Source organism: Grammomys surdaster, unplaced genomic scaffold (assembly GCF_004785775.1).
Source record: "Grammomys surdaster isolate TR1022 unplaced genomic scaffold, NIH_TR_1.0 125974, whole genome shotgun sequence".
Taxonomy (NCBI): domain Eukaryota; kingdom Metazoa; phylum Chordata; class Mammalia; order Rodentia; family Muridae; genus Grammomys; species Grammomys surdaster.
Window position 1 is genome coordinate 4,900,177 of NW_021620791.1, and position 19,021 is coordinate 4,919,197.

At 37.8% G+C, this 19,021-nt stretch overlaps 1 non-coding gene across 1 annotated transcript; it reads left to right on the top strand.

Annotated features, from left to right (window-relative positions):
* Window positions 1–18,450: 18,450 nt before the first annotated feature.
* LOC114609542 lies at window positions 18,451–18,586 on the top strand. Its single transcript, XR_003709548.1, has one exon. It is a non-coding gene; the product is annotated as a small nucleolar RNA SNORA17 (small nucleolar RNA).
* The last annotated feature ends 435 nt before the right edge of the window (window positions 18,587–19,021 follow it).

Below are 19,021 nucleotides of genomic sequence, written 5' to 3' on the forward strand. Positions count from 1 at the left end.
AGCCAAGTGTTGGACATAGCATTAGTCCATGTATGAACATGAGTGTTTAGAAGACAATGTGAATGTATGTCTATTTAGCAAGATAATAGCAGTGGATTCCCTATATGGGGCTATGAGTTTTCCAGAAATAGACTTTGGATAAGGTTTACAGTCTCATGTTTGTATTTTTTCCCATAAAATAGGACTTAAATCTAATAAAAAGTGGTCAGTCACCTTCTAAACATCCATATCGCTATTACCCCAGGAAGACTGTCTTGTCTAGAAAATACAGGATTTATGACTAAATAAATTTGTTAATGAATTCTTTCATCTTAAAGTCTGCATAGAAATTTTGTGGTGACATATACTCTAGTCAGCAGGTAGGGGGCTTTCAATTGGATTCCACATTTATTTCACTGTGTTCTGTATCCAAACTATGTTGTGACTTCAGCAATAAGGTCTTATCCTTTAGGTTAATAACTTTAGAAACGGCTATTAATAGTCTCTGTTGTCTTTGGAGCCTCTCTTGAGTTCTTTTTCCATGACCTGGTACACCAAACCCTCGAAGGGTCCTTATGAAGCAAAACCTATGTTGCTTCCTCCTTGGGCCTTTGTTTTTCCTATGGGGCCTCCAAAGATACCACTCTTAACCTCCCATTGTTTAGTTTGTCTGCGTTTTCCCTCCTCTCCTTATGACTGAGTGTTGACCTGTTCACTACAGGAGCTAGGTGGCATACCTGGGATTTGTGTTTACAGATCTGTGACTTCTGGGACATTATCCACCTATGCAAAGTACCTCACTTTGAGGTCTTTTCAATTTTTGGTTAGTTTTTAAAGTTGCATGTTTCTCTTCAGCTTTTTTATTTACCCTTAGTTTTGGTTAAAACTTCTATGCCCGCCATCTTCTTCTCCCACCCCACTGCCTTACTTATTTAATCCTTTCCATACTAATCATACTGCCCTTACCCCCACAATATTTTCACATGGCATGTATTGTACTGTCCTTATGTAACACCTGATTCCTCCCAAAATCACTTTTCTTGCCTCCAGGAACCTATAGATACTCACTCCGATATATAGATACTCATATATAGAAATCTAAAATCCTGAAGATAGTCTCCACATATGAGAGAAAAACAATATAGTGCTTATCTTTTGGTTAGTGTCAGTTCACTCAATACAGTATATTCTAGTTCCACCCATTTTCTTTCCCATCTCATTTTACTCAGCACTGAATAAGATTTCAAAGTGTGCATTCGCCATACTTTCGCTATTCATCCATAAGCTGATGGATATCTAGGTTGTTTTTATTTCTTAACTAATGTGAATACAGCATTGATGAGCATCTTTGTTCAACTTTGACAACATTTGTTATTGGCTTTACTTATTAAGATTGTATTATTTATTTTATGTGTGTGTGAATTTTGCCTACATATATGTCTATGTATGTCAACCACATGCATTGCTGGTACCTGAGCAGGTCAGAAAAAGAGGTTGGATCCCTTGCGACTGAAGTTAGGGATAGTTGTGAGCTGCCCTGTGGGGCTTAGATTGAACCTAGGTTTAATGAAATAGTAGTCAGCACTCTCTGGCTTCTATTATTGCTTTTCTAATAAGAATCATTCTGACTACTGTGAGGTGAAAATCTCAAAGAACCTTTAATTTGCATTTCTCTGACAGCTAGTGATATATGACTTTTTAAAGATGTTTATTAGCCAGTTGTATTCCTTCTTTTGACAATTCTGCTCAGCTCCACTCTATGCCACCATTTTGAATATTAGGTTGTTCATTTTCTTGATATGTAGTTTGCAAGTTCTTGATTTGCTATAGGTAGTAATTGTCTGTAGGCTTCCTCTTCACTCAGTTGAGAGTTTCCTTTGCTGTGTGGAAAGTTTTCATTTTATGGGGTCCCATTTACTGATCACTAGCCTTATTTCCTGAGTGAGCAAGTTATATTCACAAAGCTATTGGTTAGATCTGTCTCTTGTAATGTGTTCTCTACTTTTGTGAGTTTCAGGTATTATATAGAGGTCTCTGATCATTTAATGCTGATTTTTGATCAAAGTTAGATATAAGGACCTAGTTTCATTTGTCTGTGTATGGATATACAACTTTCTCAGCACCATTTGTTGAATATGCTCTCTTTTGTTGAATGTGCTGTAGTTTTTGGCTGCATAAGATACATTTATCTTATTGGATCTCCATACCTATCGATCACAGATATAAATGGTAATTGAGAGATTACTACTTACTCTTACCTTTCAACTCCCTCCTTCTGATACACACACACACACACACACACACACACACACGCACACACACACCACATCTATTCTTTCTGTGATGGGAATAGAAAACAGAGCTTCATCAATGCAAAATAAACATTGAGCCACTGAGCTACATCCATAGCCCAGACAGTAATTTTAAAAATTATTTTCTTTACTATTTTAAAGATAATTTATGTATTCTCCCACAGGCCAAGTTTATTGTAAGTCTTTTGTAGTTCACTCATTTTATTTGATTGAATTGTTATTACTTTAGCCCTTCAAAATAACATGTTTCCTCTGTTAATCTGAATTCAATTCAATTACACTCAGTGAAATTGCAGTCAACATTGAGTACCTATTTTGTGATAGATGCTATAATTTATTGTACAGATTGTGATTAAAGTGATTCCTCTGTTGTCTTGGAGTAGCCGTCGTCTATGACCAAGCCAGATTGGTATATAAGTAAATTATTTAAAGAGTTTTTAAAAAATCACTGAGATAAGTCAAAGAATAGTTGAATAATCTTAAGAGAACTCTGAGCTGTCTGGAAGCAAACAGATTCCATGGAGCAAAATGAATTTATTCAGGGATGGCACAGCAGCTGAAGTGACACCTGAGGTGAGTGATAAAGGCTAATTCATTATTTCACAGAAAAGAGTTACTTTAGCCATAAGGGCCAGTAGGTAAAATAAGGCCAATAGATGGAAGAGCACAGACTCTCTAGCATTTGGACACAAATGTATTTGTCATAGATTTGTTCAAAGTTTATTTTGGAAGCCTCAACTCCAACTTTAAACACCTACTCAGCAACAAAACTGTCTAGGTTTCTAAGAATCTATCTTCATTATAGGGCAGTGTAGACACTATATTTTGTCCTGTGATTGTGCTATGGAGGGAGCTCCTGTTTCCTGTCCCCCATGGAACTAACCCACATCTTCTTTGTTATCTTTCACACCATCCTAAGAAGCATATTATAATGAACACAGTTTTTTCAATCTGATGACACATGCAGAGAGGTTAAAATCTCCTTTGAGATTAAAGTCTTCAGTAAGTGTGCAGCCACTGGCCTGTTAAACCTAGCTTCACTGAACAGTTCAAATTCTGGATATGCCAAGAAAATTCCCTGTGACCTGAGCAATCTGTTTCCCCTTCACCAGCTTGGCTACTTTATCAAGACACTGTGGCTACTGAAAGGAGACAGATACAAATGGTCCTAGCTTATATGACCCTTTTTATGTGAAGCATCCAAAAAGCAAATCTGTGCTATGCATATGAGTAGTTTCCAGAGGCTGGAGGAAGGGGGCAAATGAGAAGTAAATGTTAGCAAATGCAGCCTTAATCTTTATTTTTTTTCAAATTTCATTTTTTTATTGAATATTTTATTTACATTTCAGATGTTCTCCCCTTACCCCATTCCCCCACCCCCACCCCCCCACCCCCGCTCCCACCGAAATTTTAAAATTTTAACACAAGGTATCATGTAGTTCCCACTAGCTTAAACTTAGGGTGTAGCCAAGGATGACCTTGAGCTGCTGCTCTTCCTGCCCATACCTCCTAAGCACATGGATCACAGTCAAGCACCACAACCCCAACTTATGCAATACTGAGAACAGGACTTAGGGCCTCACGTACATAGACAAATACTCATATCAACTGAGCTATTTCCAAACCTGGCCTTAATTTGCATTATACCTAGTACCTAGAATGCTGCTTCATTGTAACATTTCCATACATGTATGCTCTATTTCAGCCAACTACTCCCCCCACTACACTTCATTACTCCCTTTCCCTTACTTCTACATCTCTGATAGCACCCCCTCTTTTATATTGCCATGTCCCTTTCCCTCCCTAGAGGTTACACATGGGAAAAACCATGGGATCCGTCTATTTCATGGACGTCTTATTTAACTTAACATGATGATCTCCATTTCCTAAAAATGATACGGCTTCATTATCCCCAGCAGCTGAGCAAAACTTCATTGAGCATATGTATCATGTTTTCTGTATCAATTCATCTGTTAGTGGGAAACTGGGAAGTTTCTATAAATCTGATGATGTGGATAGTGCATGAAGACACATGGGCATGAAGATATCCTTATAGGAAGTACATATTAACTCCTTTAGCATATTCCTTTGAGAAATATGGACATTTTCTTTTTGATTGTTTTAGGAAACTTCATATTGATTTTCATTATCTGCTGAAAATTTTTAACATGATGAAAATAAAATGTCTATAGTTGGATAGGGGTGATAATTCAAAGTTGTGAATAAAGTAAAAAGTAAGTATAAATTAAATAACTGTAAGAATAAATGATTTATATTGTGAGGGTGAACTTTACAGAGTGTAAATAACATCTCAATTAAAGTATATGTTGCTGAATTTATAAAAAGATAAAGAGATACAGAATATTTTGTATGGGTGTGTGGTAAGGTATGGGAGAAGGGAATGTCTCAGCCAGCCCATGCTGAGGCATCCCTTCCCCCAAGAGATCAGCTACATGACTGTATAGTATAGAATAGACTTTTCCGGGCATGGGGAGGGGAGTTAAGAGGGTAGTAGAGACAGAGAGAGGCATAGAGAGAGAGAGGGAGGAGGGGAGGGCAGGGTAGGGCAGGTGAGGAGAGGGGAGGGAGAAGAGGGGAGGAGGAGAGGAGGAGGAGAGGAGAAGGAGAGGAGAAGGAGAGGAGAAGGAGAGGAGAAGGAGAGGAGAAGGAGAAGGAGAAGGGAAGGGAGGAGAAGGAGAGGAGGGGAGGGGAGAGGAGCGGAGAGGGAGAGGCAAAGGAAAAGAGGAGAGGAGAGGGAGAGGGAGAGGGGGAATGGGAGGGGGAGGAACAAGGGGAGGGGGAGGGGGAGGGGGAGGGAGAGGGGGAAGGGGAGGGAGAGGGGGAAGGGGAGGGAGAGGGAGAGGGAGGAGGAGGAGGAAGAGGAGGAAGAGGAGGAGGAGGAGGAGGAAGAGGAGGAGGAGAAGGAGAAGGAGAAGGAGAAAGTAGACGCCAATCATGAGCAGTGGAGAGAGGGGGAAGCGAAGGGGGAAAGGGCAAGGGGACAGAGGGGGAGAAATAAGGCAAGAGAACAGGAGATCAAAAAAGCAAGAGGGGGAGGAGGGGGCAAGCAGCTCCTTTTATAGTGGGCCAGGCCTACCTGGCTATTGCCAGGTAACTGTGGAGAGGAACATACCTGGCCATTTCCAGGTAATTGTGGGGGTGGAGTTTAGACAGAATGCTAACATATGTCAGTCTTCATTACTAATGAAATTTAATGAAGTTTCACAAATTAGTTTTGTTTTGTTTTAAATCAAACTTTCCCAGGAATATTATAGGCAGTCACAGACATTTTGGATTTAATCTTCTGTTTTCTCACAAGCTGCAGACCACAATTATTGCTCCTTATCCAGTGGCTGGCTTTTCTAGAAGGAAGAACTAGATAATTATTGGCAAATTTGCCAGATGGGTGAATTCACAAATTACGGAAGATATTCTTTTGGGTTTTGAGCCTTAAGAAATGAATGATAAGTATATTTATCTCTGTGGGCTACATTTCCATTTCAGCCAGCAGTGTAGCTTGAATTCAAGTGATTTGGCTATGATACAAATAGCATACATTATATGCAAATTTCCCAAGCATATGAACACAATCACATTCACAGTTGGAAGAAAGTGAAACAAAATCTATATTTAACCACACAGTCACTTATGCTAAAAATACTCTCTTTCAAGACACATCTCATTTTTCCAGTGGTTGGAAAATAAACTTTGTAGTATGCCCTCCGTGGCACTGATGATCAATTGTAAAATTATGGCATAAAATTTTAATCTGCTATTTTCCCCCTCTGAGCAATTGATTTTTCAAAGCAGAGAAACTGTGGCTTTCTCCCATTTGCAGGCCTTTGAGCAAGTGATTATTTTAAACACCTGCTTTGCTCTAAAAATAAAAGAAAAAGATTCCAAAATATGGAGGGTGATGCATGATTGCCAGCTATTTAGTACTCGTGTATGTTGGGGACATTCCCACTCAGATGGAACCTGGGAAATGCATTTGTTGTTCCTGCTCAGCATCCATTACTATGCTCTCCCCTTGAGATACTTCAAAGCTCATCTGCTAATAAAACTCAGTTCTGAGAAAGGGGGAGGTAAAGTCCTAAGTTTTTAAATCTTAATATTCCCAACACACCTTTGGCTTTATCTTTCTCCTCTGGTGACAGAGGCAATCAAAACAACTTTATGGTCTATGAAGACACCTCCGTGCTGCCTTTTTAAAAATAATGATGCTGTAGCTGTGATTTAGGATTTTCTTTGACTGAAGAGGGGACCACAGAATACCCTTAATATAGTTTCTGGATGGCAGTACCTTTAGAAGCCTTTGGTAGTATGGCAGGTGGAAGGGTGGAGATGGAAGACTTTAAGTATATTAACATACTGAAGTCCTAAGGTATATAAGAACACTAGCTTTCATGTTTAGGAAAGTGACTAATAGGTTAAAAAATCTAAAGTACAACCTTGGCTTTGAAGGCTAATGGAGATACTAAAGTTTATGTTTTTCACGTTATCTGCCCATTTATATACAAAATATATCTTCAGGATCTGTATGAGTCTCAATTTCATTGGAATTTTTTTGAGGGTGGAGATGGTTTGTCTTTATGTATCTTTTTAATTGGATATTTTATTTACATTTCAGATGTTATCCCATTATCCCATTTCTCCCCCTTCCCAGGAACCCCCTATCCCATGCCCCTTCTCCTGCTTCTATGAGGATGTGCCCCTACCCCCTAACTCCCACCTCCCCACCCTCAAATTACCCCACTCTAGGTGTCCAGCCTTCATAGGACCAAGGATCTCCTCTCCCACCTATGCCCAACAAGACCATCCTCCCCTACATATACAACTGGAACCACAGGTCCTTCCCAGTGTGCTCCAAGGCTGGTGGTTTAGACCCTGGGAGCTCTGGTTGGTTGGTATTATTGCTCTCTTCATGGGGTCGCAAACCCTTTCAGCTCCTTCAGTCTTCTCTCTAACTTCTCCATTGGGAACTCCATGATCAGTTCAATGGTTTGCTGTGAGCATCTGCCTCTGAATATGTTAGACTCTTGCAGACCTCTAAGGAGACAGCTATATCAGGCTCCTGTCAGCATTCACTTCCTGACATCCTCATCAACGTCTACCTTTGGTGACTGCACATGGGATGGACACCCAGGTGGAATTGTCTCCAGGTGGCCCCTCCTTCAGTTTCTATCCCCCACTTTGTCTCCATATTTGCTCCCTTGAATAATTTGTTTCTCCTTCTAAGAAGGACTGAAGCACTCACACTTGGTCTTCCTTCTTCATGAGCTTCATGTGGTCTGTGAGTTAAATCTTGGATATTTCAAGCTTCTGGGTTAATATCCAATTATCAGTACTCTCCTAGCTTTAGAAATGTATGTACTATGATATTTTTAGGCATAATTCAGGCTAATTATTTCTTGGTAATGCTGAAATGCAATTCTTATTTTCAGTAATTTCACAAAAATGCTCTTATCATCAACCTCATCATCATCATCATCATCATCATTGTTGTTTTGTAGCTGTGGTCATAGTTGTCATCTTCATCATCTGCCATGGGTTGGGCACCGTTTTTCAAAGAATAGTCTGGGTATTCCAGCACCTTATTTATGTTGGTTAAAATGGCTCTCCCATGTTTCTTCTCAGTGAAAATGAATCTGGAAATGAGGCTTTCTTGTCCTTGATAAAGGAGAAATGGAAATTAAAAAGGAGCAAACAGTTGGATTGATCCTTTTTGGTCTCCAACAGTCAATTTCATTCCTCCTGTTAAACAGAAAATTTGGGAGTGTATGGGTGGGCGGGGAAGCACCCTCTTAGAGGCAAACAGGAGGAGAATCAAGTTGGGGTTTCATGGAGTGGAGACTGAGAAGAGGGATAACATTTGAAATGTAAACAAATAAAATGGTTAATAAATAAATAAATAAATAAATAAATATGCTGGTCTTCTCCCTACAAGGCACAGTTTAATGTTCTGTTCAAAGAAACTGTATCTCCAGATGATATCCAGGCTTCTCTATTCTTCCAGATGTCTGCCCTCATGGCCTGATGATCCATGAAGATAAGGTGCCTGCCCCTAGTCTTTTCCTGCCTCCCAACAGCTATTATACAATAGTAGACCTTACATGGTTTATCAAAACATGTAATCTCATTTATGAAGGAGAAACATACAAGAAATTAAACCACTAGTTACAATAGACACTTGAGTTTTCCCCCAGACCTCCCTTAAGGGCATTAGTTGCTAATAGTTCTCAGCTCATGCTCCTTCATGAAATGCCGTCTAAGGACACTACCTATTTTGTAGCAGCTTGCATCCAATGATTGATGTAGGGTGTAAAGACAGACTGTTGTATCAACTGGGAAGAAGAGATTTTCCAGCTTCTACTCCTCGGTGAGACTGGCTGAATCTGCTGTTGTGAATATTTTATGATTCAAGTTTTTTCTCAGCATACCTCTGATGCTTCCCTCTTTCCTTAGAGTAATTTGCAGTGGCATTTTTTCAAGTACCCTTTTTGCTTATCTTTCAGATCTTAGGTTATGATCTGAGGACCTTGAGTTCAGATACTGGACACTGTTGTCCTGACATTCGACAGAATTAGTCTGATGACGTCTCACTAATGTGGATATTGGAGAAAGTTTTTTTTGCAGGCCCCAATTCTGTTCACTGGTAGGAAAGCATCCAAGTGAGTGTGAGTGTGTGTGTGTGTGTGTGTGTGTGTGTGTGTGTACTTAATGACCTGTGGTTCTATCCTTAGGTGCCTTCTTTCTTTTAACAATAGTTATTTTAGACCACATTTTAATCAGTACCAGTGTATGTCATTCTTAAAGGATTTGCAATTTGCATCCTGTTTTTTTTAAAGATTAAGATCCTAAAGATAAATTAAGTCTAAAAGACTTACGCTTTTAAATGAGTTAGTGAATTTATGCCAGTGTAATACTTCCAACAGTTTTGTACTTTCTAATTGCTAAGTTACAAGTCAATTCCATGAATAAAAACACCCCAATCTGTTTCCTAGACTTGGTTCTCAGATACACTTTTTAAAATTAGTTAATTTTAGTTTTCATACCTCTACTTTTCAGTCTTTGTTAATGAGGTCCTCATGATTAAATTGGTTATTTGAAACATATTTAGCATTGTTCTCAGTTAATAAGAATTTTCTTCTTGATATTCCATTTAGTGATTTACAAAGGCCTGCCACTGTTAAACTTTCCAACTTAAAAATATTATAACAAATTTCTGGCCTTGTTTCTCTTACATTTTTGCATACAAAATATCTATTTTTTTCTTGAGTGTTATCATAATCCGAAGGCAGCCATGTGTAGTCAATGTACCATAATAGGCTTCTCTTTCCACAGTTTTTGAATAAGATATTGGCTTGCTGACATGCAAATTCTTCTCTATAAACTCCTACAAGTTGGAATGAAACCAAACTTTCTGCATAATCAGATGACCTGATTCATCTTCAGTCCTGTATTAGCTTTGTTGAATACCTTTGCTTGCTAGTTGATGTTTTATTTCACCTGTTTGTTCCAGAAACACTCAACATTGAATTATTAAATTCTCTCTGATGTTTGATGACCAGCAAATAATCATGAAATCTCAGTGATCTTGTGAATACCAACAAACACTTTCTCATATAGGAGCTTATTATATATGCAATTGGTTTCTTAGATTTCCCTCAAAGCCATAGGTGTGCCAGTCTCTAACCACATGATTACCTCTGGGATTCTTCTGCATTTGTCAACTGAACAAGAGGAGAACATGAGAGTATGTGTTGAGAACATTGAGGAGATAGCAAGGGCTGGGCTTGGAGATGTTCTACTTGTGCTCATGTCTCATTGTCTGGAATTGTCATAGGGTCACAGAGAATTGTGGGATATCTGAATTTTATTTGTTGTTGGGAGAAGGAAGAATGACTGAGGAGAATCTAGATGCTCTGTATTTTTAGACTTGTGTTTCTCTACCCTACGTATTTCTCTCAATAGAAAACATTTCCTAATGAATACTTAAGTTTCGCCTGGCTTTTTATGTGTGTTATGTTGCAGCCCTCTAAATATCTTTATGGTATTTACTTTTATTGTCTTTGGTAGGTGATAGCAGTGAGGCTTAGGAGTTTAATCATATCACATATGTGTTTCTTCTATATTCTAAGTACCCTGTTCAGTTCAGAAACAAAAATTTAACCCCAAACCCATACATGTTTTTGTTATGCTTATGTCCAAGTATAAGAAATAAATGTTAAGTGAGCAATAATATTAAGAGTTGTATGTTGTAAATGAGATCTTGTCTCTGTAAGAAGGAAAGACATGCTAGGTAGCACAAAACATGATAAAGCGATACTATTAAAATAGCATCACAATGAAGGTGGTGTGGCTGTGCAAATACCTGCCCTTGGGTGGTACAGTTTGATTCACAACTTGTACAACATGTAAATCATATCTCAATAAAGTTGTTAAAATGAGAGTGCATGAAGGCAAAGAATAGCAGGTGCTTCATGCATGGCAATGACATCTATTCCTAGTCCTGCAGAATGTGAGAAGATTGAAGACTTAACAAGACTTTCTACCACTTTCAGTCAGTTTTCTAAACTTTTATTAATAAGAAATAAAAACAAAACAAAAAACTATACTATGTAGAGGAGACCATGACAAGCCATTGAATATTTTGTAAATCATATCCTATCCTTGGCGTGAATTACATTCTTTGTTTTTTGTTTTTTGTTTTTTTTGTTTTGTTTTGTTTTTTTTTTTGTTTGTTTTGTTTCAAGACAGGGTTTCTCTGTGTAGTTCTGGCTGTCCTGGAACTCACTCTGTAGACCAGGCTGGCCTCGAACTCAGAAATCCGCCTGCCTCTGCCTCCCAAGTGTTGGGATTAAAGGCATGCACTACCACTGCCCGGCTGTGAATTACATTCATGATCTTCGACCAGAAGGTACATTTTTGCTTGATCACTTTGCAGTAACAGAAACAAACACACATAGAATAATTTTTCTCTATCCAACTAGTCCCATGTTTTTTAAAGCGATAGGAGACAAGGATTATCATGCCCTATGTATCTTCTTTGTTGAGTCTTTGATTTGATTTGAAGAATCTTTTTTTTACTATTTATGGGATATTCGGTTGTTAAAAGACAGTGGACATATATTTCCAAAACCTACAGCTTTCTCATCACTATATTTATTTAAAGACTCATATAAAATTTGTCATATTAGGTGAACACCAAGACTCATTAACCAATGCCTGTGACAAACCGATGGTCTTTCAACATTGATATTTGCCTGTCCTTAGCAGGAACAAGCTCTTGTGAATCAGCCTTGCTTAGCCTGGTTATGAAGTTGAATCTGAGATTTGTTATCATTAGATAAAATAGTCTTCCTTCTTATCCTTCCAAGAGACAAGTGGGAACTGGCAGAGGTTCTGACATGGTTTGTATGATGAGGGTGGGAGAGGGCAATTTAAGATGGGCACTGAGAGAATAATGGAAGTAGTGTATCTTTGTCAAAAGTTCTGTGAAGCTTTGCTGAATTGAGTCCCTGTACTCAGACATTCAGCAGGGGGTTTCCCAATTCTGCCCCAGCCATCTGGGAAATTCTCCAAAGCCACCCAGTGACTTTCTACCTAGTGTATGAATGGGGTCAGTGGGTGAGGGAGCTAGCTGTTTTTCCTTTATATGAACTTTAGAGCAGACATTAAACAGATGAAACTTCTTACATACAAAGCTCTTACAGTTGCACTGCAATGAAACGTTACATACAAGATTATGTTCAACCTCGTAACAAAGCTATTGAACATACAATTGTCTTTCTTTTATTAATGAAAGACTTTCCTATTGAGAAAGTTAAGTAGAATGAAAGATTTCTCAGAGAAAATAACAGCTCTAGATCTTCCTCATGTTCTAGCACTTTAATATTCAATGTTGACTCGAACATATTTTTATAAATGAGAAATCTTAAAACACACATTCTTATCTCTTGACAAAAATTAATGGTGTAATTAAGCATAAATAGGATTCAGTACCTATTTACTGTGTTTCTGATTTTACATATGACCTGGTGAGTGCTTTAAGAGTAGAAGAAAGAAAACCAGAGTAAGGTAGTAACTATCTCTTTCAAACTTCTCAAGTAGTAACACGAAGGGGCAGGGTTAATTTGAAAGCAAAAATATTAAAACTTACTAATCTCATGGAGAACCAAATGCCCATCAATTAGGTTATTTTAAAAAGGGTCCAGTTTTGCTAGAGGTGCTAAGTGGCATCAGAAAATAAGCTTTGAAATCAAAGGACTTAATTGGAGCTTCTAAAATCTTTCTAAAGGATTTATATGGTAAAAATGGTCCTTACTGGATGTTGGTCTATAGGAAGACACAGAACACTTCAACACTTCTTATAAAGTATCTTTGGGGAAAATGCATAATTTACTTTATTAACAATCCACATGTACAATATATATGTATATATAAATATAATATATGATAAAAGCAGTAAAACTTTGTATCTGGTAGAGTTTACAAATGGAAAGCAAATTCTCTGTACTCTAGGATGATTAAGTCAACCTGATTAGTCATATGCTATGGATAGAAAACACTATGAAAATGGGAAATATCTCCTTAAGAGAATAACTGAAACCAGAACTTGTGCTGCTTTTAGTGACTCCTGCTTATAGCCCTCACATCCCTTGAGTCCTACCCTCCCACCAACCTCGAGCAATTTCATTGTTTCAGCAATATGGGAATAGAATCAGAAAGCCTTTGCATCAGAGAGAAGAGTAAAACTTGGAAAGAAAGCCAGAGAATAGTTTGGTTTGGGGGACTCTGGAGTGGTTAATACTAACTCAGTTCACATGCAGTCCCAAGTAAAACTAGTATAGCAGGTGAAAATGAAAGTTCTAGTGAATTACATACAAGCCTCACTCTTTGCTCTTTGTGACACACTGAATACAGACATGTAAGTGTTGTAGTCTCTAAGAGGCTTGAACAAATTGTCCCCACATAGAAAAACAGGCTTATTACTCTCAAAAAAATATGTTGAAACCATATTTTCACACAGAATTGCCTGACTTCTAAATGTCATCTTGATTTTATTTAAAAAAAAAAAAACACCTAGCAGACTAAACTATGTGGCACCTGCTCTTCAGCTCTACCTTACAGCCTGATTTTCCTATTTACAAAATGGGGTTAATTTGTATTTGACAGTGTTGTAAAGATTAAAATATTTGACATCTAGGGTTGCTTTATCTAAATTAATTTTATGAACTATATGCACTATATTATTAACTGTATTATTAATGATTAAATAGTGAGGATACAATAAATGAGCTATGCAGATTATTTTTCACCTTATAAATGTTTAAAAGCCTTATATCTTCCCATCCAGAGTATCACTGAATTCTTTGGATTTATGGTTGAAGTCAATGAAAGACAGGTGATCTTATCTTTGCCAGCATTTTAACTTGCTATGCCTTCCTGGATAAATGTCCTGTATCTATAATGACTCTTAGTGATAATAGGCTCACGTGATTGATTAATGATGTCTACCAGGATCTCAAAAATAAACATCCATATACACATGTACATTTGTCATCCTTGGACTAGTTGAGTTTGCAATTCATAGTCAGCTCTAATAGTTTACAAAGTGAGATTTGATCAAGTCTGACTTGTCTTCAGTACTTCATAATGCATGCTGATGTTTGTACTATGAAAATCACTTTGGCAACAAAACATCAACTGATGGAAATTTTTACGTGATAGACAACCACATAAACCAGCTTTGCCTCTTCTTATTTTTATGGTGGATCTAGACGCAGGTCTAAACAGAACAGGTTGTGTTATCTAATGCCAACATTTCACAGTATTAATGGTAAATGCTTGCCTACTTCATCTTGGTTAAAGTTGAAAAATATGAAATTTAATCTTATATGTGAGATGTTAATAATACCACTGTGTGGATTTACTAAATGTGTTACCTACCATTTGCAGTAATACAAACATAGAGAAAATGTATAAAATAGGAAAAGTAAGCAAGCCCAAAAATTTCCGCCATTGCTTCTCAAATATTCCCATCAAATCCCAAGGGAAAGATTGCCTACATCAAGGAATCTGAAGCCAGGCATAAGAGGAAATATTATTAAGGGAATCTTACTTCACATCTTAAGAAAAAATTACATGATAGGATTCTTTTCTAGGTTATAGAACTTTTATATTAAAATATTCTCGTATAACTGCTATGGATTTTTGGATCTCTGGAGGCCTAAAAGGACACACACTTCAATAAATAAACAGTAAGTCTAGTAGATTATCATTTCTGAATGCTCACAGAAGACCCTATTAGTATTGCTAATTGAAGAAGAAAAAGAATAAGCTTCACAGGTGAAATCAGACATGAGTGAGGGAACAGAATTAGAATACAACCAGAAGAAGATTCTGTGCAAAGATTTGGATATATTCCATTGCACAGTGTCCCCAGGAAACTGCAAATAGTTTTGTGCTTTTGGATATGAGCTTTCCAGTCTGAATGAGGCCAGAGTAAGGGAGGTCCACTGAGTATAAGAAGCAACTGTTAGACACATCATCATCTTAGTAAATATGCATTCCTCATTATTCTTTTTAATTGCCCCGGTTCTTCTTCCTTAACTTCCCACTCACAGACCAAAGAACAGGTCAGGTGGAAGTGTTTTAAAAATTATTATTCATTCATAAACCATACTTTAAAGTCAAATCATCTGTGAAAAACTCTGTCCTGGCCTTGGCTACCTGTCAAAAGGATCCCCTTACTGGTAATCAGTGGTTCTCCAGGACCTGGAACTGAGCCAAGAAGGAAACAGCCACTGATGAAAGAGCAGGGTAGCAATTCATGGAGACCAAAATGTCCTCACCAGAGTGAGGGATGAAGGGGTCCTTAATAAAAAGCATTCTGTCTGTTCAGGAATCATTCAACAAGAACATACACCCCCCCTCCCCACTTCAGGGTAGAAATACCTTCTGAAATTTAGTAACAATCCACTTTCTGTGTATAACCTTGTGATCCTTTTGAGGAAATATTTACAATAGAAAGCTATACTGTGCTACAGAACACTAGCTCTGTTTTTGAGTGCCCGAGGACCAGCATATCTTTGAAGATGCCTTTTCCTCTCTGCTTCCTCTGGCAAGTGCCTGAACAGTGCCTGTCTTCTTGATCCCAGCCCTACCAGGAGCATGGACTTTAAAACATTTCACATGCACAAACCCAAGTCAACAATGTTGTTCTTTCTATGAATTGTTGAACATTAGGAAACATTTGTAATGCACTGCATCTGTAAATCATTCTGTAAATATTCTACATGGGGAATGATTGGCTACATTTTCTGAATTACCTTGCATTATACCTATATCTTATCCGGTTTTGAGACTGATGTGGTGGTAAGGGTTCTGGGAGTAATAAAATTGACAGGAAGGGTATTTGTATAGTGGCCATGTTTCTAAATCCACCATACTGTGGAAAACTTTTATTCACTCTCCTTTTTGTTTATGCTGCTCTAGATAAATTATCTAATTAATCTCACTTAATCTATACTTACCTTCACCAATCTAGTAAGAAAAATATAGTATTTCACATTTCAGAGCTATGGGTCTTGAGGGTCAGAAGAATTTATTTATTTCCCCAAATTTGAAGCACAGTAAGTAATGGAGGTGGTTTAGAAGCAGGGGTATTTGTTTTTCAAGCATTATCTCTCAATGTTCTTATGTCTAAGTCCTTTGCCCTTGGAGTTCACGTTGTTTGCATTTCTTCAGCCCTGGTTCATGATGGTTGTTGTTAGTTTGTTTAGTGTCAGTATTTCCTTTATGATCTGAGGTTGGTATTTCCTTTACGATCTGAGGTTGAAATAGTTGCAGTGGCTCATACTTTTAATCCTAGCACTTGAGAAGTAGAAGCACTTATACATGGGAGGTAGAGACATATGCAGCACTTTGGAGGTAAATATTTGTGAGTTTGAGGTCAGCTTTGTCTAGATAGTGAATTTCAAGACAACCAGAGCTACATAGTAAGATCCAGTCTCAAACAAACAGAAGATATAAGCTTGTATGAAATTCTCCATTGTATTCCCAGTTCTAGGCTAGTTGGTTGGTGTCTACAGTCTGTTCTAAAACTTTTGTAAAGTCTGACAAGGTGTTGGCTATGGCCTTTACCTACTCATGTCACACAGAATAACTATTCCAAAGCTGCTATTGAATAACTTCTTAATCATTTAGTACAGCCCATCATCTATTTTTGCATTTTTGTGATACTTAGTTTTACAAAGTAAACTGGCTCATTGAGTAGTATGCAAAAACAAGTAGGATCAGTAAATTACTACACCAAGTGAGACATATGATTAATATCAACACTATGGATTAGCTACAAGAGTCTGATTAACACTAATGTTTTTCCCACATATTATACATATGTAATGCTATGAAGTATGTTAAATATTAAAGCATGGTAGTGAGTTATCAAGATGCCAACAATATCATTTTTTAAACAAAAGTATATCCAGCAGTGCACATAAACTCTGTATTGGTGGTAGATAAGCACATACTGCTATATAAATGAAACAAGTGTAACTTGTCATGAGATTGTCTTCCTGTTTTGCATAAATAAAAACTTGATCCTATTGATAAACTCAAGATGTTTTCATCTGATGGTTTTACTTTTTAAATTTACCTTTATTTATCCTTCTGTAGATTTAGTTCACTGTAGTTATTCAACATTTTAAAGGATGAATTTCCTAAGAAGAAATAAGAAATATTTATGTGGTAGTCCCATTTCAATAACACCTGTCAATCAGTGTTATCCTCCGGTGATGTACTAAATTAAGTCTCCATTCTCCAGCCCTGGTGCCTATGATCTCAAAATGGGAGTACTTGGAGAGATGGATATTAAGGAGGCAAATGTGTAAAAAGTGATTGCAGTGAGATGGACTTACTTAAGTCCGTGCTGATTAGTATCGTTCTACAAAGAGGGAATTTTGACCCAAGGAAACTCATTTGGGATGTGCTCCCACATAGGAAGTGTCCAGAAAGATACCTGAAAAGCCTTGAGGCTAAACTAACCCTCCTGATGCTTTGCAGTCTAACATTTAGCCCCTAGAATAGCTCAGAAAGGCATCTTGTGTCACTGAGGGAAACTAGTCTGTAGTATTCTGCTGTGAGAACACTAAGAATAATCGGAATTTTGGTGGCAGCAAGGGAGTGCCACTGTAACAAGTGTCAAAAATATGGAAAGTGCTTTAACACAGACTAACATGTGCTGGCTTCTTTTATAAATTTGTAAGAAATGCCTAGGATCCCTTGAAAATAGCTGATGGTAGACAAAAAACAGGAGGTGCTTCTGGTGAACATCTGATGGAAATGAAGAACATGGTGTTGTAAAAAGGCCACACTTGCTATGCAGTGGCAAAGAACGCGGTTAAATTACATTCTACACAAGGTGGAGAGTCTGAACCTGGAAATTCAACACAGCGGGTTTCTAAGTAAAATATTAGACAATCTAAGTACAAGAACATGTAAAGGGAAATTACACTTTGAAGAAGGAACTGGTCCCAGAAAAGGAAGCAGAATGGGAAGATTTGGAATATTCTTAGCTTATTCATACTGAAGAATGTTAGGATGAGCCATGTTCAATGCCATTCACAACAAATGTAGATGGCATTGGAAACTATATGGTGCTGATGGGCTGGGCTTAGAGCTATGGGCTACTTTGATGAGGGGTAATTCTTCTGTTGGTGCTAGGAGCTGGTAGATTCATTGGGTTTTCTTCTTGCTATCCACAACGTTTCCAAAAAGACAGTTTTAGATTTTTAAGTTTTTGTCTCTGGCATAAAAATTTTGCATTTTTAAAAATCCCATTATTGAAGTTCAGGCTAGAATTGCCAGCCCCAGGGTGAAGAGAAGTGTGAGATCTGATCACAATTGTATAAGGACAACATTTGCTCTACCATCCAGGAAATGTTGTGTATATTTTATTTGAGACCTTTATTAAGTAGAGAAATCTCGTTACTAGATGATGTCTTTTAATAAGTATTGTCATAAATGGGGGTTTGAATCATGGAAATGCTTGTTCCTCATTGATAGGATAATACAATTTTGTCCCCTCCCCCTTTTTTAATTCTTCATAAGGTTTTGGTTTCCTGATAATACTGTATTTAAATCTGTTGGGAAATATACCCCTAATGATATTGTGGGTGTAGCTGCTATGTCACATGTTCTTCATTCAGTACGTTCAATAAAGGAGAGAGGCTATGTCTACACTCAGTGTTCTGACATGTGAACAACTGAATGATTAAAAGCTTAACACTCTCAAAAAAAGAAAGAAAGAAGGAAGGAAGGAAGGAAGGGAAGGGAAGGGAAGGGAAGAAAGGAAGGAAGGAAGGAAGGAAGGAAGGAAGGAAGGAAGGAAGGAAGGAAGGAAGGAAAGAAAGAAAAGAAAAGAAAAGAAAAGAAAAGAAAAGAAAAGAAAAGAAAAGAAAAAGAAAGAAAAGATAAGAAAACAAGCCTGAGGTGACCACCAGTCTGATACCAAGGGGGCTTGAACAGGAAGTCATTCTTCAAGGAACACTCATCTGATGCAGTGAGAGCCCACTCCATCAGGCTCCCAAGGCAGGGAGTACTGGAGACTAGAAGAACCCAGTCTGGAATTGTGGGGGGCGGGGGGTTCCTGGGCAGGAATAAACTTGGACAACCTTTGCATGTGCCCAAGCAAAGAGCAAACCTGAGATGACCACCAGTCTGGT